This window comes from Camellia sinensis, chromosome 8, assembly GCF_055761805.1.
Source record: "Camellia sinensis isolate YWXY chromosome 8, ASM5576180v1, whole genome shotgun sequence".
Lineage (NCBI taxonomy): Eukaryota > Viridiplantae > Streptophyta > Magnoliopsida > Ericales > Theaceae > Camellia > Camellia sinensis.
In genome coordinates this window covers 92,075,792-92,086,939 of record NC_138968.1, presented here as the reverse complement: position 1 = coordinate 92,086,939, position 11,148 = coordinate 92,075,792, and the positions used below count along the sequence as shown (strand labels likewise).

Here is an 11,148-nt window from a genome sequence, read left to right as displayed (position 1 = left end):
TTTAAGTGTGATCTTTAGAAGTGTGATTAAAAAGGGTCATTTTTAATCACACTTTTTAAGTGTGATTAATAACATTTAGATCACACCTTTTAAGTGTGATTAATAACTAATAAAATCTGTAATAAAAAAAGAGTTCGACATATTTGAAAAATAATCAATATTATTTTTATATGCGCATTTAAAGAATGTAATACACACTATATATTATATTTTGAATCATAACCACATATTGAATAGAATAACGTCATATATTTCATAAATGAAAATTAAATATTCAAAAACATATACAAAGGAATTAAATAAAAAAAAATTAACTGTGCTTACATATATTAAAAAATGAAAAAACTTAAAAAACTAAGTTCTTTAATTCTTGGACCATATTTTGCATCTCTCCAAAAAATTTCTGACCTGAAAAATAAAAACACAAATTAATCCAGAAGCCGTTGATGCATATGAATAAACTAAAAAGTTAATTCAGCAAACCAAAATAGGAACATTAATCATTTCTGCTTGATCTTAATCCTCTTGGAAGTAACTTCCCTGTTAACAATTAGATGCCATAGCAGCTTAGTGTCAATGACATTGTAATTAGGTCACTAATGAGCACAATATTTAAAAATGATAAATCTCAATACAGCTTGTGTACGATCTTTTTGTGAATGTATATTATTATTACTGTTGAACCATAATTCTAGGTACCCATAAATAAATAAATAAATAAATAAAAACTCAAGAATGTACTCCATTTTTTTAGGGGGGGAGGAGTACATACATTGCAGTTACTATCACCAGCAGCAACAGGTTTTGGAGAAGCAGAGGCTGCATTTATGAAAAGAATTCATCGAAGCTTCTAAATACACTCGCTTATTTTCTCTCTACACTCACTATATGCATTGTATATCTTGTATGTTACGAAGAAAAATTTGTGAATATAGGTGTAGAGATGAACATGGCGGGTGTGTGGTGGGTTTAGAAGCTCCCAATTGCATCATTTAAAACGAAGATTATGCGTATATATATGTTGTTTTATAGCATTATCCAAATGAAATTGTTTCTTTTGAAGTTGCAACATTTTTTCCATTTTGTTTTCCATAGCATTTAAAACAAGTACTCTGTTTTATGTAAAAAATCATGTACAACATTGTATGAGAATATCACCAATTATATTTATTTTCGAAAATGAATCCATTCTGTTTTGCAATCATCCCAGTTTGATTGGAGCTTTCTTTGCAATGACACTATACTAATGATGCATTTGGTTCTCTAGATGCCATGGAAATAGAAAAATCCATGGTATTTAATAATGCAATAAGAAGCTGAAATATAAAGCTGACCTGTGTGACCCACTGTTCTCTCTGAGTCATATATCTCAAATTCATTTCCTCCTTGCTCAAACAAACACCCAAGCCCTTCATTTAGTCCTAAAAGAGTACTAAAAAAAGTTAATGAAAAAAGGACAAAATTTACTTTACCCCATATGGTTTACTCCATGTGTTGTTTACGCTCAGATGTTTAAAATAAGCATATAACCCTCTATGGTTCGAAGATTAAAGTGCACCGCCTATACACTTCAGTGAAAAGATCAAAATACCTCTGAAGTAGCCTTAACATTGAGCAAACTAAGGGCATTTTTGCCATCTTTTTGGGCATGAAATGTGTTTTAACAGAACCATTCGCATTCCAAGCACATGTTTTCAAATAAGCTATTAATTTTGATGGAATTTTGATGGTGCACCAAATCATAGGAAGGTTATATGCTTATTTCTAAATATCAAGAGGGGTAAACCACAAGTAGAATTAACCATGGGGTGTTGAAGTGAAGTTTGCCCCCCCAAAAATAAATGATCTAATACAACACATCACCACAGGGAATCAAAGCTTCTAAACAAGCTCATGGCACATGGAAAATAAGTGCAAACACTAACAGCTAGCACAAGCGTATGAAAAATCATAAAGAAAATACATTATTATCTCAAAATACCTGGCCAAGCATTGTAGCCTCAGATTCAATTCCTCCAACTCCCCAGGCAACAACTCCTAAGCCAGCAATCATAGTTGTATGGGAATCAGTTCCAACCACGCTATCAGGGTACATAATGCCATAAAAATGTGAAGTAGTACCAACCCTAAAAAAATAAAAAAAACTAGGTTGCAGCCTATGCATTAAAAGCAAAACATGCCTTAAATCATGAGACAGTTTAATTGAGTGGCAATTATTTTTTACTATGTTTTTGGCTTAACTCCAACATTGTTACTGTTTTTATGCGCTAAAATATGAAATATGTTCACGAGGCCAAGTGGTTCTTCAATCCTAACCATTAATTTGAAGGCATTGAACCATAGGATGGAATAGACATCAATCAAATCTACACTAGATTTCATTCAACGGGTGGAGCATTTTTTAAATGTTGAATCCATCTTTGTCTTTTCTATGTCATCTATATATAAATATAACTTCAAGCCAAATTCAGCCCCCACCTTCCTAAAACTTGAGGGCCACAAACCACCAAACCTCTTATATTTTGAAGCCATCTTTCAACTCTCTTTCAAGAGACTGCGTAGTCTTATTGGTTTTGAACGATATCAAAGAGCATGAGCAGGGTGTTTTTACCAGTGATGCAGAGAATCAAAGAGAAGTCTCGAAGTGTGACTTAGCCATGAAAGCAAGTCATGACTCTGCTTCTACTTCTGCCTTCCCTTCTGGATCTTCTAAGCAGGTGAGAACAAATGTCGGTGCTTATAATCAATTGGCCTATAACAAAGCTGATAAGGATATCAATGATAACAGATACAAACAAGCTGAGGAATCTCTCTGGACAGTGATGTATTTGAGCTATTGGGGTCCTAATTGAAGTGTTAACGAAATTCGAAAAGCAGATCTAACTTCAGTGTTTTTTGTAGATGGTTTTTTGTTTTGAAGCAACCTTGTTGTACATAAGAGAGTTTGTGTGTGGATGAAACATGTCTATATAGTGGACTTCAGTACTGAATGAAGAACTCTATTTCTTTTCTTATTAGATCCCACGTATCCCTGCCATTATAACATAGTATATAGATTTAACATTGTAGCAGAGAGTAGTAGAGACATCATGAATATGAGATTAAGTGATCAAATAGTGTGCTTAAACAAAGATGAGCAAGCTTAACAATAAAGAGAGTAATGTAATTCAAGTCACAAAAAGGCACAAGCACAAAGATAAAATGTAGGATGCGAGGACTTGTTACTTGGCACAGACAGAAGTACCAGCTGCAAATCCAATTGAACGGAGAAAAGAAAAAGGTTTTCTACATTGACAACAAATAACAAATAGTTGTAAGGTATGATTTCCAAGAACAAGAGCATACTTAAAAGATATCCATCGTTCCATAACAAACTTCCAATATGTAAGTCACAGTTGTTCGAATAAATTACCAATCTTAGCTTGCGCAGGAATGAATGACTCACACTGATGAAGAATTGAAATGACTATATTTTTTCCCAAATACTTGAACATAGAAGCAAAAGAATGAATTGGAAAATTTCAATTAGAATTGTTAATGCCTCTAGCCTCTGGTAGATTTTCACTTGTAGTTGTTCAATGTGCTACTTTAAAACCATTGTGAAAGCAACCAAACATTTCAAATAATTCTGTTGCTTTACCACAATCAATTAGTGAATGTACATGACAATAGAAACTGAATTGCATACATTATAAACAACAACATTCTAATGCTATTTCAGATCTTGGATTTATCAAGGGAATTGAAAATGAAATTAAAGAAATAAATTCAGCTTCTTCCCCTTTATTTTCTTAGGTCTACAAATCTATAATCCAAAGCCTAAATGTGCGTGCTAGCTTAAACTATGCAAACTTTTAACCATGACTTGTATAACTCTTCTTCCTAGAGAAAAACATTGAATATATCACAATTATATAAATCTACCTCAAATACATCATCTGTTTCTTCATGTTCACAACTTCTTGGCTGCTACTTTTCTCCAATTTCATCATATCAAACAAAGCACAACCAAAATAAATCCAAGTTTTGTGCTTTTACTAAATTAGTGCTTCTCTCTGTTTAGCTAATTTTGTTTGTCAAGGTTATGTATAAGTACACGACACACACTCGACTTTTGCCCATCCTTATTACTGAGTGAACTTGAACCTCTAAACCAAACATTGACATACATATAAATTATAATAGACATAAGAGAACATGAATTTACCATTCCACTGAGAATTAGATTTCTGGAACTTGATTGACCTGATTCTAGTTTTTCCATTACAACTAAAGACCACATATGGAAATCAAAATGTATGACCCGCAAATTAAATTCTATCAATATAATAAGGCATGTGCTTTGTAGAAAATAGAAATGCAGCACAAAGAAGAATTTTGGCCCATCACATTAACAAACTATAATGCTTAGAATAACATATAATTTTAATCTCTAATGCTGATTATGAACTGAAACTAATGTTGAACATACTCTCAATATTACAAATTAAAAAATAATAAATAAATTTAGAGAGAGAGAGAGGAAAACATAAACCTTGCCTGCTCATTAACAAAGCGTGCTGAAACAGAATTCAATGAATACGAACTGAGTTTATAATCCCTTTGCATAACCTGCACAATTAGAGTGATAGTATAAATTTTTGGTTTTGATAAAATCTTCATGAATATACCACCATGAACCAATCTGAGAGAGCATAGAAAACAATCCCAATGAGCATAACTTGAAGCAAATCAAATTGAACTCTCCCCATTAACTGTAACTTCTTTGCTCTCCCTCGTTCCATACTATCTATAATCCCACAAATATCAAAAAAGTAAACATCTCAATCCTACACATCACATCAACATCAATGGTAGGAAATTATTATTAATTTTTTTCCCCTTTCCCCTTTTCAAGCTCCATTAGTTGGGTCTTTGACATCAAATTTTGTTTTCCATTTGTTTGTGATCTTCATTTATAATCTATTTCTAAACTCCAAAACCACTAATTGTCATTTAAATAGTTTGTTTTCATGTCGAAGGACACCTGAAATTTGACATTGTTCGTGATTCTTTCGTAACTTTCTGTTATACATCGAAAATGCAGGAACTGACCTATTTTTCTTGAAACCTGAAAACGAGGTTGCATAACCCTCAAGATACTTTCTATGCTTGGTCTAATTCTCATTTTAAGCTTTGTTATTCTCAATTTGGAACTTTTATGCATGAGAACTCCACAACAATTGTTCCAATTTCAAGATAGCAGCAAACCAATAGAAGGGAGGAGAAAACCAAAGCAGAAAATCAGCAAAACAGAGCAGAAAATCAGAGAATATGAAGGACAAGAGAAGAAAACTAGAACTTGGAAGCAAAAGGAAAAAAATTAGCAGAAAAAATGACCTAACAAAAAAAAAAAAAAATTCTGAAATAGTGAGCTGGAAAAAGAAGAAATGGGAGGAAATGAAGAGAAAAGAAGAAAAATAATGAGGTTCTGCCCATATATAAATGTCATTAGGTGTTTAAGGTAACAAGCAGCAATGAAGACAACCATAATCAATATCTATTCCCAGAATTTTGACATAACCAGAATTAATTCAGAAACTCTTACATGTTCCCTTTTTAAAAATTTACAAATTTCAATCAAACCCCATTTAAATTATGGCCCATTCCTACAAGTTTGGGTAATCTAAGCTGGTTCATGTTTTCTATGCTATTTTTTGTCAAACATTACAGTACACACCCAACATAAGGACTGAATCAACAGAATATCCAATAAAAAAACAAAACAACAAAACAAAATCAAAGTGGGTCTAGAACAAGAAACACAACAGGCCATAAAAACAACAAAACAAATCAAAGTGGGTCTAGAACTAGAACCAGAAACACAACAGCCAATAAAAATAAAATAAAATAATAAAAAAATAAAGAAATTTAGGAGATGTGGTGAAGGTGGTGAATACATATACGTGCATAGACAGGACTATACATTGCTTTGCGAACGGCTAGGGCTCGTTTGCCCTTTCGGCTGCTCCTCCGCCGCTCGCCGTGGATCGATCGAGAGAGAGAGGGGGGGGGGAGAAGAGATTAGGAATTTTTGGATTTGAGATTGGGGATTTTTTTTTTTGGGTGGGGGGAGATGAGCGGGAAAGAAAAAAAAAGGGTGGGGAGGGAGCATGAATGGAAAACAAAAGGGGCGGGAATAAAAAATAATTTTTTTATTTTTTTTGTCAGAAATGAAATTTAAATAATAAAATAATGTCGTTTAATTTTTTTTTTCGCAACGGGGTTGCCGTCGTCAAAAAAAATTATTTTTTGTTAAAATATATATTTTGTATAGTTAATGAATTTTTTTTTAAAAAATCTTTTTTTTTTAGTTACTAAGATTGAAAATTTATTTGTTTCATTTTTATTTTAATGAAAAAAAATATTATTATTTTTTAGTTGGTAGAAGTAGGGGTAAAAAATATTTTTTTTTGTCAGAAATGAAATTTAAATAATAAAATAATGTCGTTTAACTTTTTTTTTTCTTTTTTATGATGGGGGTTGACGTCGTTAAAAAAATTTATTTTTTGTTAAAATATATATTTTTTTGTTGTTAATGAATTTTTTTTAAAAAAAATTCTTTTTTTTAGTTACTAAGATTGAAATTTTATTTGTTTCATTTTTATTTTAATGAAAAAAAATATTATTATTTTTTATTTGGTAGAAGTAGGGGTAATATTTTAATGAAAAATATTTTTCACTAAAATAAAAGTTAATTTTCTGTGGTCAATGAAAAATATTTTTCTACGGCCCATTTTTTTTGTTATTAAAAATCATGAACTAAGTTTTTGTGATAGAGAAGAGGGAGTGGCAGTAGTGGTGAAGCTGGTGGATAAGAGATGATGGTGGTGGTGGTGGTGGTGGTGGCGACGAAGGAGATTAGTGGTGAAGTTGTAGTAGTGGTAGAGTAGATGAAGTGGCATGGGTGAATGAGAGGTAATGGTAGTAGTAGTGGCAGTAGTGGTGAAGGTGGTGGATAAGAGATGATGGTGGTGGTGGTGGTGGCAGCGGCGAAGGAGATTAGTGGTGAAGTTGTAGTAGTGGTAGAGTAGATGAAGTAGCAAGGGTTAAGGAGAGGCAATGGTAGTAGTAGTAGCAGTAGTGGTAGTGGTGGCAATGGTAGTAGTAATGGTAGTCGTAGAGGTGAAGTGGCGACTGCGGTAGTAATGGTGGTAGTGGAATGACGTTTGCAGTAGTGGTGAAGGTGGTAAAGGAGATGGGTGGTGAGAGAGAGAGAGAGAGAGAGAGAGAGAGAGAGAGACAAAGACAGAGTGATGAGCGAGAGAGAGACAAAGTGGTCGTTAAAAGTGCATTTTCTTGTAGTGGATAGATAAATTGAGAGGGAGCTTAGTAAATAGAAAAGACAAGAGGGAGAGAGTGAGCAACGCGAACACAGTGGGGGAGAGAGAGAGAGAGAGGGACAAAAAGATAAAGAGATAGAGAGTGAGAGACAGAAAAAGAGACAGAGAGATGAACGAGAGAGAGAGATAGAGATGAGAGAGATGAGCGAGAGAGACATAGAGAAAAGAGAGATGAACGATAGTGACAGAGAGAGAGATAGAGAGAAAAGAGATGAGTGAGAGAGACAGAGAGAGATGAGAGATGAGAGAGATAGAGAGATGAGAGATGAGCGAAAGAGACAGGGAGAGAAAAGAGATGAGAGAAGAGATAGATGAGTGAGAGACCCAGAGAGAGAGAGACAGATAGACAAAAAGAAAAGAGTGATGAGTGAGAGAGAGAAAGAGAAGAGAGAGAGGAAGATGAAAAAATTGGTGAAAAGATATAGACAAAGAGAGAGAAAAAAAAGAACGAAAGAGATAAACGAGAGAGAGAGAGACAGAGAGAGATGAGCGAGAGAGATAAAGAGAAGAGAGATATAGAAGAGAGACAGAGAGAAGAGAGATGAGAGAGATAGACAGAAGAGAGATGGACGAGAGACACAAAGAGAAAGAGAGAGAGAGAGACAGACAGACAGAGAAGAGTGATGAGTGAGAGAGAGAAAAATAAGAGAGACAAAGACACAGAGAGAAAGAGAAAGAGAGAGAGACAGACAGATAGAGAAGAGTGATGAGTGAGAGAGAGAGAGAGAAGAGAGACAGAGACAGAGACAGAGAGATAGGAAGATGAAAAAATGGGTAAAAAAGTTCCGTGTCTAAAGCCTCATTTTCTAGTAGTGAGTCGTCTCTATCATTCATGGGTAGAATAGAGGCGCGGATTTGAGAATTGTATATTTTATATAAAAATTAAATTGAAATATTTTATACAATCACACCTATTTATGGAGTGTGATTAAATATATATATATATATATATATAATTACACTTATTTAAAAAGTGTGATTAAAAAGTAGTAATGTATATATAATCACACTTCAATTAAAATGTGTGATTAAAAAATATATATATAATCACGCTTATTTAAAAATTGTGATTAAAAAGTAGTAGTGTATATATAATCACACTTTAATTAGAAGGTGTGATTAAAAAATATATAAATAATCACACTTTAATTAGAATGTGTGGTTAATATATATATATATATATATATAATCACACCTATTTAAAAAGTGTGATTAAAAAGTAGTAGTGTATATATAATCACACTTTAATTAGAAGGTGTGATTAAAAAATATATAAATAATCACATTTTAATTAGAATGTGTGATTAAAAAATATATATATAATCACACTGGTTTAAAAAGTGTGATTAAAAAGTAATAGTGTATATATAATCACATTTTAATTAGAAGGTGTGATTAAAAATATATATATATAATCACACTTAATTGAAAAGTGACATAAAAAATAAATATTATCACACTCAATCAAATTAAGTGTGATTAAAATATAAATCTAATTTTTTTTTATCACACTTCCAATAAAAGTGAGATCTTTTTTTTTTGGTCAAAGTGTGATCTTTAACTATTTTTGTAGTAGTGTGTCATGCTTGAGATCAAGGGCATTGGCAACCGAGGAGTGAGACGTGTTTCGTCACTTTGAGTACGAACACACCTCACCCCTCATGCTTGGTTTGACATCCCAAACCAAGCAATGCAATGCATGTATACAAACATGGCCCAAATATGTGAAATGACTAAGGCACAAAATATGCCAAATGCAATGTAACCTATGCATGCAAATGTAATGTATTAAGCATGCAAGATGCAATGTAATACAACCTATCATGTAATGCAAACATGGTATATTGCAAGCATGCAACTAGAGGCAATAAATCAAACATACTACTATACACAAGGATGGACTTAGACTGAAATGGGAGGCCTCAGCCACACCCCAAAACAGTGGCCAAAAGAGCCAAAAATGGCACAAATTATGCATGCAAGCATGCACACACCAAGGCCTATCACCTAAGCATGTGAGGGGGAGCCCTCAAGGACACTTAAGGGTGACAAACAAAGACATCAAACACTCATGTTAAACTCTGAAAAACATACGAAGGATGATGCCGAAATATGCTAGGAAATGGATGTAAAAAAAAAAGGAGCATTCAAGGCCTCAAATGAGGGCATTACTCAACACCTACCCCAAGCAAATAAGGCATGGATTTTTCAATGCAAAACTGAGTTTTAGCATGCAAAAGGGACCCCTAAAACCCAATGTCATGGCAACCCAAAGCCTCAAACACATAAGCATGCATAATGCTCATTTTAAGGCTCAACAAGACAACTCTTCGAGGCATGAAAGGGATGATGAATGCAATCATGCAAGCATGGATTGGGGACTGAGATGACATGTAAAATGACCCCAAATCATTGAAACAACCCAACTAAAGCATGCTCATAACTCATACCCTCAAGGCTCACAAGCCAAAATGCAAAGAGGCTATACCAAACATGGCAAATATGATCAAAACAGCACCCCACAGACCTCAAGCATGGCAAGACATGGCAAAGAACTTCACAAAGTTAGGCCAAAATATGAGAGCATGGTAGGCTAGATGCAAGATGCACTTCTAGGTAAAATAATGGAATACAAGGCAAGTATATTAGGCATGAAAGGGGTCATTAATCCGACCAAAAACAGAGGCATATTGTGACCTAACAACATCCAAAAACCTCTGAAATGGTACCAATGACAACTACTCATGCATGCTACCATTAAGAGCCAAAAAAAATAAAAAAAAAGAGAGATAAAGGGAGAGGGGTGTCCCTCCCCTATGCAAGACCTCAAAATCCCTTCTTTACCACTGAAAATCCATTGGATTTCAATGGTGAGAAGGCCAATACACAAGAGGTTCCAAAACCTAACAAAGAGAGTACAAAAAGGGCCAAACAAGGCCTAAGAGGGGGAGATCGACCCCAAACAACAAAATGACCTTAATGAAGTATCTCAAGCATGCAAATACAAGACTTTTTTCAGTTATACACGAAGCTCAAATCAGTATGAAAAGCAGGTCAAAAGCTAGTGCAAGATTGGGGAATCTAAAGCAAAAGTGTTACCGTTAAAGAACACCTCAAGAACAGCAAGTCCAGCCACCTTCTTCTGATCAAAACCAGCTCAAAACCTCAAGAATAAACCCTCAACACCTCCCAAATTCGAAGTATGGTGTAATGGTGTGTGTCTTAATGCAAAAGTAAGAACAAATCACCCTTTTAGCCCCTCAAATGCACACAAATGAAGAGAGAGAGGGAGATATAGAGAGAGAAGGTGTATGTATCAGAATATGTATGTTCTAGGTCTGATTTTGCTGAACCTCTCAAATGGAGAAGAGAGGTCTCCTTATATAGACCATGGAAAAGGCTAAGCTTCCAAGAGAAGCTATCCTAAAGGGGTCAAGTCTTCCAAGGGAAGCTAAGCTAAGGGTGCAAGCTTCTTGAGAAAGCTAAGACAAAGGGTCAAGCTTCTTCAAGAAACTTGAGCAAAGGGTGCAATCTTCTAGAAGAAGTTTGGATCAAAAAAGGGTGCAAAGGGGCCAAAACAGCCACACACGTGTGTGGGGGTAGGGTCTGTGCATCCTAGCTGGCACAGCTGGCATGCACCATGCCTGCAAGAGGCAAAAATGTGGTACCGGCCAGAAAAGGAGGCTATCGGCCAACTAAATGGTCGGTCGACCACCAAAAGTGCTGATCGGCCATCACTAATGGTCGGTGGTAAGAAGACACGGCC

At 34.6% G+C, this 11,148-nt stretch overlaps 1 long non-coding RNA gene across 1 annotated transcript; it reads right to left on the bottom strand.

The window, feature by feature from the left end:
• Nucleotides 1-229: 229 nt before the first annotated feature.
• LOC145796630 (uncharacterized) lies at nt 230-1,397 on the bottom strand. The gene is made up of 2 exons (XR_014337111.1): nt 1,335-1,397; nt 230-408 (listed from the first exon to the last, which is right to left on the bottom strand). It is a non-coding gene; the product is annotated as an uncharacterized LOC145796630 (long non-coding RNA).
• Nucleotides 1,398-11,148: the final 9,751 nt, after the last annotated feature.